The sequence below is a fragment of the Myxocyprinus asiaticus genome, chromosome 47, assembly GCF_019703515.2.
Source record: "Myxocyprinus asiaticus isolate MX2 ecotype Aquarium Trade chromosome 47, UBuf_Myxa_2, whole genome shotgun sequence".
Taxonomy (NCBI): Eukaryota; Metazoa; Chordata; class Actinopteri; order Cypriniformes; family Catostomidae; genus Myxocyprinus; species Myxocyprinus asiaticus.
The window spans coordinates 17,422,501-17,432,372 of record NC_059390.1 but is presented as its reverse complement, the minus strand read 5'-3'; positions in this window follow the sequence as shown (position 1 = coordinate 17,432,372).

Below are 9,872 nucleotides of genomic sequence, written 5' to 3'. Positions count from 1 at the left end.
TTTTAGTGATTTCGTGTCTTGTGTCGGTGCTTTGCCATTGGCAGAAGGGGAGGGGGGTCTTATTTTTCTGATATTCCCACCGCAGTGTCATTTCCAGCACATCTCAAATTCTGTGTTGTGTTAAAAATCATTCTGTAGTGGAAATGATGGAGATGGAAATTACATTCTTAACATTTTTTTTTTTTTTTACAAAATGGCCAACTCCTCTTTTTGCTCATGCTAATTTAAAACATTGTATAGCCTATCCTAAATATGCACAAATAAATAGTATTCCCACTTTTAGCATCATTTGGCAAAATGACAGCAATTTGGCAAAAATATTCTGCTCACAAGGGAAATTTACTGTTTTCTTTAAACATCTCATATTTCATCTCAGGCATACTCTTCACTGACACTTTTACTGACTTGTTAAACAAGTAGCCTACACTAACTTTATGGGGAAAAAATGCATTAGGGGCAAAATTGTGTGGTGGAAATGACTCCACGTGTATTGAAAAAATAATATAAATCACTTTCACAGACTAAATATCCAAATGATCTTTTTATTTCACTGTTTAGATTGTCATAGTTTAAAAAAAAAAAACTATGATCTTTTTATCATAGATTTTCATACAATGTCTAAAAAAGCTATACCAAAAAAGTCATTTAAAAAGTTGACCATCCAAAAATAAGTAATGAAGGACTGGTAAAAAGTTTCCAAGTAAGTTTCCAAAGTTTTAATAAGACCTTTATATAACAAAAATAAAAAAATTGGAATATGTTAATTTTAACAAAAATCAAACTCTAGGACATGAAAGTTAAAGCAACACCAGTATTTCCTAAAGCCTATACCATCTGTAGGCTTCTTCAGGACTCCATATGTCTTTTTAATAGCTTGTAAGGCAAAAAAAAAAAAAAAAAAAAAGGATATGTTCAGAATTTATATAGTGTTCTGTGTGGGCAAACTGCAATTCCACTCAGTAAATGATGCATGCAGCTTCTCTCATCACTGTAGAAGACAGGCATGGGTCACCAATGGAACTATGCAACTAAGCAGTGCTCTGACAAGTTTGAGACATTAACTTCATTACGAAGCATATTACTTACAAAGTAGTGCCATTCCTTTTTTTTATTAAATGTATGCTCCACAGTGCACGACTTTTCTTGGGCATACATTCCATCGTACAACAACAAACATCCTGCTTGTGCAAAAAATGTTGTCCATTCATTCACTTGGAAAAGATAAAAAAATAAAATAAAATAAATAAATAAATAAATAAAATAGATAGGCTCGCATCCACACCATTCTAAATGAAAACATGCTCCCTCTAGTGGCAAAAGGTGCTGTTCTGTCATGCAAAGCAAAATGAGTGGATGGTAGCTCAGAAATGTACCCGCACTTGGTTCTAACAAAACAAAAACAAAAGGAAAGGCGTGTAAAAACAGATGTGTGTTCTCATGATGGAATGCATCAGCAAATGAAGTCGAATAACAATTCCTAGTTGGGTCTTAGGGGCTGGTTGGTGAAGAAAAGCAAACAAATGTGCTGTCCCTTTTAAAGATGCTCTCTGCAAACAGCAGTATGTTTGCCATAAGGCAGGGAAGCTTGGACAGGGTAGAGGTGGAGACTTAGCTGTACAATATTATAAAGCTTCAAAAGGTGAACATGTTTATGAGCCTGTGTCTTTCGCTAGTGCAGAGATCAAAGTGCACGGCCTATCCAGAGCTTCTGCTTTTGTTTGCATTTGATGTTGCAGTGAACTCCAGGTTTTGCTTGAAAGAATAGGCTAATGACTTACAAAAGGTTTCCGACAACCAGAATGGAATAGTTTGGACTTTCCTTGCATTATTAATCTTACCTCGGTTACCAACGGAACACACCTGCATCACTTTTACATGACCTTTGTGATGTATTAATGCATGATATCTAACAAATTATTAATTAATTTCATTAAAACAAATCGTGAAGAGTGAGTCATTAGTTGATTGTCACATATAACAATGATTTTATTGAAATAAAACACTGACATTGAAATAACTTTGCAAAATCAATTCTTTCCAACATCTTTCATGTTGAAACGTCCCTTCCACTGTCACAACTCAGCAATTCAGGAATCAGGATTCCGAGTTTTCCTTTTATAAATATAACATTGCTGGGTCATTCATGTGCATGGAACTCATAATCACGATTTTTTCGACTCCACTTGAAGGACACACAAGACCTTGTTATGTTGGGGTTTTTTTTGAGTATGACCTCCAGCTAACAGGCAAGCCAACCTTTGAGTTCGACAAGGAGGTTGATAAAGCAAATCTTTCTATATTTGGGGAAACAGATGTTGGAGATGTCTATTAAAGATGTAACCTCTCTTTGATTACCTTTGTGATTTCACACTGATCTCATGAAAAATCGGCAAGAGGAGTTTGAATGTTTTGGCAGCTAAAATCAGTCTGAATTCCCCCTAGTGGCTGATTTTCGTTTAGTGTGTCTGATTTTCAGAAACGTGTTGAAAAGAGATGTGACAAAACTGAAAGGGATGTGATGTCAAAGGTACAGCGTGGGCAATTTCCGGGCATAAACATTTGCCCTATATGGTGACCTTTGTCCGGAATTCTGCATATCTGGTCCAAATTTGGGTGGAAAACTCATGAACAAACACAGCGATTTCCTGTGTGATCATGTTGGTGATTCACCAGTAGCCAGCAGATTTGCACTCGAAACATCCTCTTTCCTCCCCTTCAAGTCTGGGGGGAATATCCCATTGTCTCATTGCATTTAGTCAATGACCTCTTTGCTTGAGAGTCCCTTAAAAATCCAGCAGAAAACAGAGAGGTGGCAAAGGCTCCTTTAGCAGTGTTGTTCTGTAGGATGCGGAATGGAAAGTGGACATGAGTACCCCCCAACCCCCTTCAGCACTGCTGGTTTCAGTTCTTCTCTCTGCAATTACTTTCTGAATAGTTTTCCCCCCAGTTGCACCCTGTGACACGTTCAAGTCCAAGTGCGTGCACGATCAACCATCGTTACTGTGGCAAATCACAGTTGATTTTGACCACATGGTTATGATGCTCAATCGCAGCTGAATTTGGTCACATGATTAAAATGCTCTGCTAAATCCCCAGTGCTGACAAAAGAAAATTGTAACCACGTGTACAGAGATCTGTTTTAGGACCACATCTCACCAATTACTGTACATACTGTCCGTATTTTTTGCAAATAGATGCAAGAAAAAATGAAAAGGCATTCTTTCATTAATGTGTGCTCATAAATGTCTGTGTACATCACATCCTATAAGTTATTCCAGAATTTATTCTTTTTTTGTTTTTGTTGTATTGCTCTTTCTCTCTTGCTCAAAACATAAAACAGATGCTGGTATGTCTACACACAAACAGATGCAGAAACAGCTGGGGACATGCAAACAATCACAGTGTAGTTTAATATATAAAAAGACCCACTTGCAGCATATTGTGCTCCTTCCACTGATGTTAGCAGTGCTCTCATAATAAATAAACGGCTCTCTTTTTTACTCTCCCACATGCTAATAGTTCCAACAACTGTCCCAATTGCTCCCAATACTATGTTATAGTCTTTTCACCTTTTTGAAATAACAAACACACATTTATACATGGTGATTGAACATTAATTAAGTCATAACTTAAGAGTGCAAATTTAATTGTCAAAAAACAACAACAGTAGTTCTTTTTTATATGCTTGCAGAAATGAACTAAAAACATCTAACTATTGAGGAGTGAATTTAGCATTCACTACCGTTTTTAAAAGTGCAATATTCAAACATTCCAGTAGAGGGAGGCAAAGCTCTACAAAGTGATGCCCTGCACTGCCAGTTGTCCGACCAGGTTTTCATCCCTCACTAGTGTAAGGATATCCACTCTATCTGTCCCTCCATCAAAGCACACTCCCCATGTCAGGTTTAGCATGAGCATAACCCACCCAGCTCCCCCTATGTCCTGTAGTCAGAGCAGTTTCTATGAATGTCCACAAGGGGGCTCTACTTGGCATCCTATATGCAGAAGATGGGAACTGCACTTCACTGCTCTCGCCATCTTGTTTCCCGCCCTCTGAAGTATAAACTTATCCACTGTCGATTAGAGCTGAATCAGGACCGCCTTGATCGGACCCAAAGCCTGATATTTTTTAGAAAACAAAGTCACGGAAATCACATTGCATGAGACATTCAAACCACATTCAGTGCTGACAAATGTGGCAGGCTCTTGTCATTTGATAGAGTGATTACATTTGTGTTAAAAATCAAATAATGCATAAATATAAATGTAGTAATGCATAAATGCTACCGTATGCCTAAATGATTTTGAGGCACCTGTAGGTTGACGATCAAAGGGCAGTAGAATATAGACCTTGGATTGATGACATTATTGTCAGGTGCCATTTGTTTTTTGCTGCAAAGAAAGAAATGTGTGAAATGAGTAAAATAGTTTTCATTTAATTCGCATAGAAAATGCATACGTGCCGAAAGAACAAGAGAGGCAGAGAAAGAGTGAGACTGCGCACTGGCACGCTCCAATGAGACAAATACTTTAATAAAAATACTTTTTAAATACTTAATTAGTGCTGACCTGGCTGATGGGTCTGTTTGTAATCACATGGGTGGACTGTAAGGTCACATGAATGGCTAATTTACGTCTAATTAATGTTCTTTCCTATTTCCACAATACATGTGCATGCAGGACGAGACAATGATACTTTTAAGCCACACAGAGAGTTAGGACTCTCATGGTGCATGCACAGGTCGCTGCAGAGAGCAAGAGAGTTTGAAAGAGAAGGAAAGCTAAAAAGCTAGAGATTGTGAGATAGGTAAAAAAAAAAAAAAAATGAGAGAGAGAGAGAGAGAGAGAGAGAGAGAGGCTTGTCATTATGGTGCACATGTGATGAATGCCTGTTGGGATCACAGATGTGTGGTGATGTCATTTAATGTGAGTGTATGGGGAGGAGCATTAGAAAAGTGCACTCATTTCAGCAATGAGAGAGAAGATGGAGGGGGGTAAAGGAAGCAAGACAGGCCTGTGCCCCCTTCGTTTGAAGCCCTTTTTGTAGATTTTGTTGCTGTTTAATATACAGTATGTCCTCTGGCATTGCATGTTGTTTTCTTTGTTTTAAGCAGGGGGTTTCAACTTTTACAGGCCTAGTGTCAGACATATGCATAAACTGTGCAAGGTCTCCATCTCGAGACAAAGCGCTTAAGAGGTCGAAAAGGGTAGGGTTTGGAGGGTTACTTTTGAAATGTATTCCACTACAGATTACAGAAAACTTGCTGTAAAATGTCATTTGTAACGTATTCCATTAGATTACTCAAGGTCAATAGCGTATTTTAAATACTTTGGATTACTTCTTCAGCACTGGTAGATTTTAAAACAAGATAAATCAAATTTATCTTGTTTGAAGGATTTTTAGATATTTTTACAGGAAAACAATACAAAAATTATTATCAAGAATACGATTTTGGGGCCTGAGTAGCTCAGCAAGTAAAGACGCTGACTACAACACTTGGAGTCGCAAGTTCGAATCCAGGGCATGCTGAGTGACTCCAGCCAGGTCTCCTAAGCAACCAAATTGGCCCGGTTACTAAGTAGGGTAAAGTCACGTTGGGTTAAACTCCTCGTGGTCACTATAATGTGTTTCTCACTCTTGGTGGGGTGCGTGGTGAGTTGTGCGTGGATGCCGCGGAGAATAGCGTGAGCCTCCACATGTGCTACGTCTCCGCGGTAATGTGCTCAACAAGCCACGTGATAAGATGCGTGGATTGACGGTCTCAGACGCGGAGGTAACTGAGATTCATCCTCACCACCCGGATTGAGGTGAGTCGCTATGCCACCATGAGGACACATTGGGAATTGGGCATGCCAAATTGGGGAGAAAAGGGAAGAACCCCCCCCAATAAAATGCAAAGTAATCTCTTCAGTAATCAAAATACTTTTTGAATGTAACTGTATTCTAATTACCAATGATTACAATTTTAACTAGTGGAATACAGTTACTTATATTTTGTATTTTAAATACGTAATCCCATTACATGTATTCCATTACTCCCCAAACCTGGAAAAGGGGCATCTTAATTTTACACACACGTATATCACAGATCAGCCTCTACACAAAACCCAATCTCTCAATAACAGGCCACCGAGCGTAAGGGTTTCTGATTTAATGGGGTGGTTGCAATGTTAAACTTTTGCCTCTGTCCACTGACTGTCTCTGAGAGGCATAAGAAGTCAATTGTTCTTGCAGTATGCCGTGACAATAGCTGTTTGTCATCGTGCGGAGCTAGAGAGAGATGGGGCAGCACACACAGTAACTGCGCTACACTGCTGCCAGTATTAGGTTCTCTTAGCAGGGTCACGCCAAGGCTAAAGTACTCTCTGTCACACCATGTATTCCCTTGTCTTTCCTTGTGAGTGTGTGCTAATTACGCCAATAAAATAACCTTTTTCTCGTTGACAATTTTAACTTCGACAAAACCCACTGAGACTCACAGTCACTTCCTCCCATTTGATAATTACAAGTGATTTTTGCTGGCATGAGGACAGCAAGAACCTAAAGGTAAACCTAAAACTACATTTTTTTAAATTGTATTATATTATGGTTGGAGGCAAAGAGAGACTGCCAGGCTATCTGTGAGAAGTCTCCACCTTAAAGGAATTTTCCGTGTTCAATATATGTTAAGCTTAATCAACAGAATTTGTAGTAGCATGATGTTAATTGCCACAAAAAAAATTATTTTGACTCGTCCTTCGTTTATTTACAAAAAGCAAAAATCGTGGTTACAAGAAGACGCTTACAATGGAAGTGAATGTGGCCAGTCCATAAATTGAAATGGGGTAAATATTTTACATGTTAGCCTGATTTTAGTGTGATAAAATTGCTTTCAGGGATTACCAGTGTTGCAACGTCGTGACAACAAAGTTGTAATATTGGAAATATTAGAATGATAAGGTTTAGTAAGGGATTTTATCACGCTAAAATCATGTTAACATGCATAATGTTTACATCTTGTGGCTATATTTTTGAAATAATGTGTATTTTAATAATTAATGTCTGGGCCCATTCACTTCCATTGTAAGTGCCTTACTATAACCGCAAATCTTTGATGTTGAAATAATCTAATATTATGCCGCAAATGCAGTTGATCGCATCTGGAACATTCTTTTAAAGAGAATATTTTTAAGTCCATGTTTTTTTTTATTTATTTATTTTTTTACTTTTTAGTCTGTACATTTCTTCTGTGGGTTTTAAACAGATCTTAAGGGCAGTCGTGCACATGTAAGTAAATCCTTTAAAAAAAAAAAGAGCTTTAATGTCTTGGTTTTACAGCCTCAAAGCTCACCATTTAGTGATGCATGTCTTAAACATGTGATTTCTTGGGCACAGATTAAGACTAATCGCAGAATAAAAGGGATTTTCTATGGAGAATCACTGTTGATAATGCAGTTTAGTGCAGGACTAAGGTTAATCTGTTTCTGGGAAACAGACCAAGATGATGCAAATATGAACAAATTCTTAACTCTTTCATGTGATCATATTGCATGGTGTGCAGAATAAGCAGTTGGAAAAAAGGCATCTTTGCACCGCTTGTCAAATCAAAGTGAGGTTCAGAAGTCCCATATATTTTAAGAGCTGAACAGACAGCACATCAAACCACCAGAATTACTCTTAATGTAAAATGATATCCACAGCTGTCTGGCTCAGTTGGGCTTGCCATTTTTCACCTCACCTCAGACAAAAGGGACATTCGGAGCCAATAGGCTTTTATTTATGTATTATTTACTTTGAAGAAATAGGTGTAACCATTGAGACTATGTCATGGATTTTATCTGGCTTTGTGATAAATTCATAGGTGTACCTTCAGCTGTGCTCTGGATTTGATCGTTTTCTCGTTGCCTTGAGACCGTGACCCCTGTCTGAGGACATGGCTCGTTTCTCGGTAATCATTCACTTGTAGCCTTGGGTTGCAAAGCTGTGACAGGTATTGTCTAAAGTTATGAAAACAAACTAATGATATCTTGTGTAACAGACCTGGATTACTGAAAACCCAGGCATGTGCATGTATTTGTTTGAAAACCAATGACTCAGCAACATTTTAATTCTCTGTATGAAATATTAGACGGATAGACAGACAGACAGACAGACAGATAGAGACAGACATAGACAGATGGATGGACAGGTAGATAGGCAGGCCTGCAAGTCTTAGTGTGAAAACTGGTGTTTACTTTCTTAGGCAATGGCATAATTGTGTTATTACAACCACACTCTTTTTGATCTTTTAAGGAAATGCAGTATGGCTCTGTTAAATCAAATTGCTTGTTCTCATAATGGTGAGACACGGGCAGAGGGCAAGTCATGTGGGTGTGGCACTACAGCATGCCCATGGACGCTGGTCGTATAGGGAGGGGGCTGTTTTAGTGTGTCTTTCTTTCTCTCTCCCACTCTATCTCAGTGTCCCGCCCCCTTTGCCACTGCCATCTCTTGGCTTTCCCAGAATGCCCTCTGTCTGAGAGCACTGGCCTGAAATAAAACTACGAGGGCCTGCGCAGAGAGAATGGGAGCTTTGTCTCAGCTGCCATTTACACTGTCTGGGGGCATAGAGAGAGAACTCAAAGAGAGTGTCTGATTGCAAATTAGCACAGCCCAGGGCTCAATGCTCTGTACACTCATACACACTCACACACTCTCACTCTGGCGGTGTGAAGCGTGGAGAAAGTTCTGCATTAAACACCGCTGAAGATCATTACGCCCTTTAGTTCTATTGAATAGTGCCACATTTCAGTCAGAGGGGCAGAAAAAATAATTAGCAATGGGCTTCTACTGAGCTGACAAGTATATGACCGAGGCATTTGGAGTTGTTTAGTATGCAAGTGATGCTGGGTCTGAATTTGTGATTAGCTGAAAGACAAAGGGTGCAGCCGGTGCACTGCAGGAGCGACGTCTCTGCATCGAGTGGGCCTCTCGCTGCGTTTCAGGGTGATTGACATGTGTCAGAAGATTGCATGCAATTTGTTACACGATGGCTCTCTTTGCTGTGAGAATTTGCTGTCTTCATGTTTTAAATGCAAGTGCGATCTTGAGACCGCTTGACCTAAATCCGCTTTGGCCAACTTTATTTGATTTCAAGGTAAATGGTTGCTCCATGAAGGAATTTCAAACTATGCAGTGCAAGGCTGTCTGCATTAAATGTCATAATCAAATCAAATATTTAATTTGAGAGGTATGTAATGCAGAAGATAAAAATGGTTCATAGTGAGCTTAATGTAAACATGTGATGCCATGTGAACTCAACAACCCATTCTTCATAATCTTCTTGACACAAACTCCTGTTAATTCCCATGAGGCTGCTTTGTGTAAGACACATAAACACATGCATGTTCACGCATAAATCACAATTCACCTATTTAATCTGATTAGCTGTTTGTTGGGTATGTTCCTCTTCTTCAACACATCACCCACCAGTATTCTGTGAGTGCTGATGGAATGACTCCAGTACATAGGGGGAAAGTAATCTGCTAGATCTGATACTTACTTAAGGTAATTACTTTATTTCTGAAATACAATTTAGCAAGTTTAGCCATTAATATCTGGCCATAATTTATCATAATTATAATATCATAAACACTATCATGTATCAGAGCTAATTAATGATATTCCCTTTGTGTTCAAAATATATATTTGTGCTTATGCATTGATACATCATGTCAATGCCATCCCTGAGATTGTGTTCAGATCTGTACATATGGATGTGATTTTTCTTTTTTCTAATAAATATTTGATTTACATTTTGGGCTGTGTAAAATTTTTAGATATTGTTATATCTTATTTTCATTGAAAATGTATTGCCTTATTAGAAACAACATTTTGATAAAACATTATTATT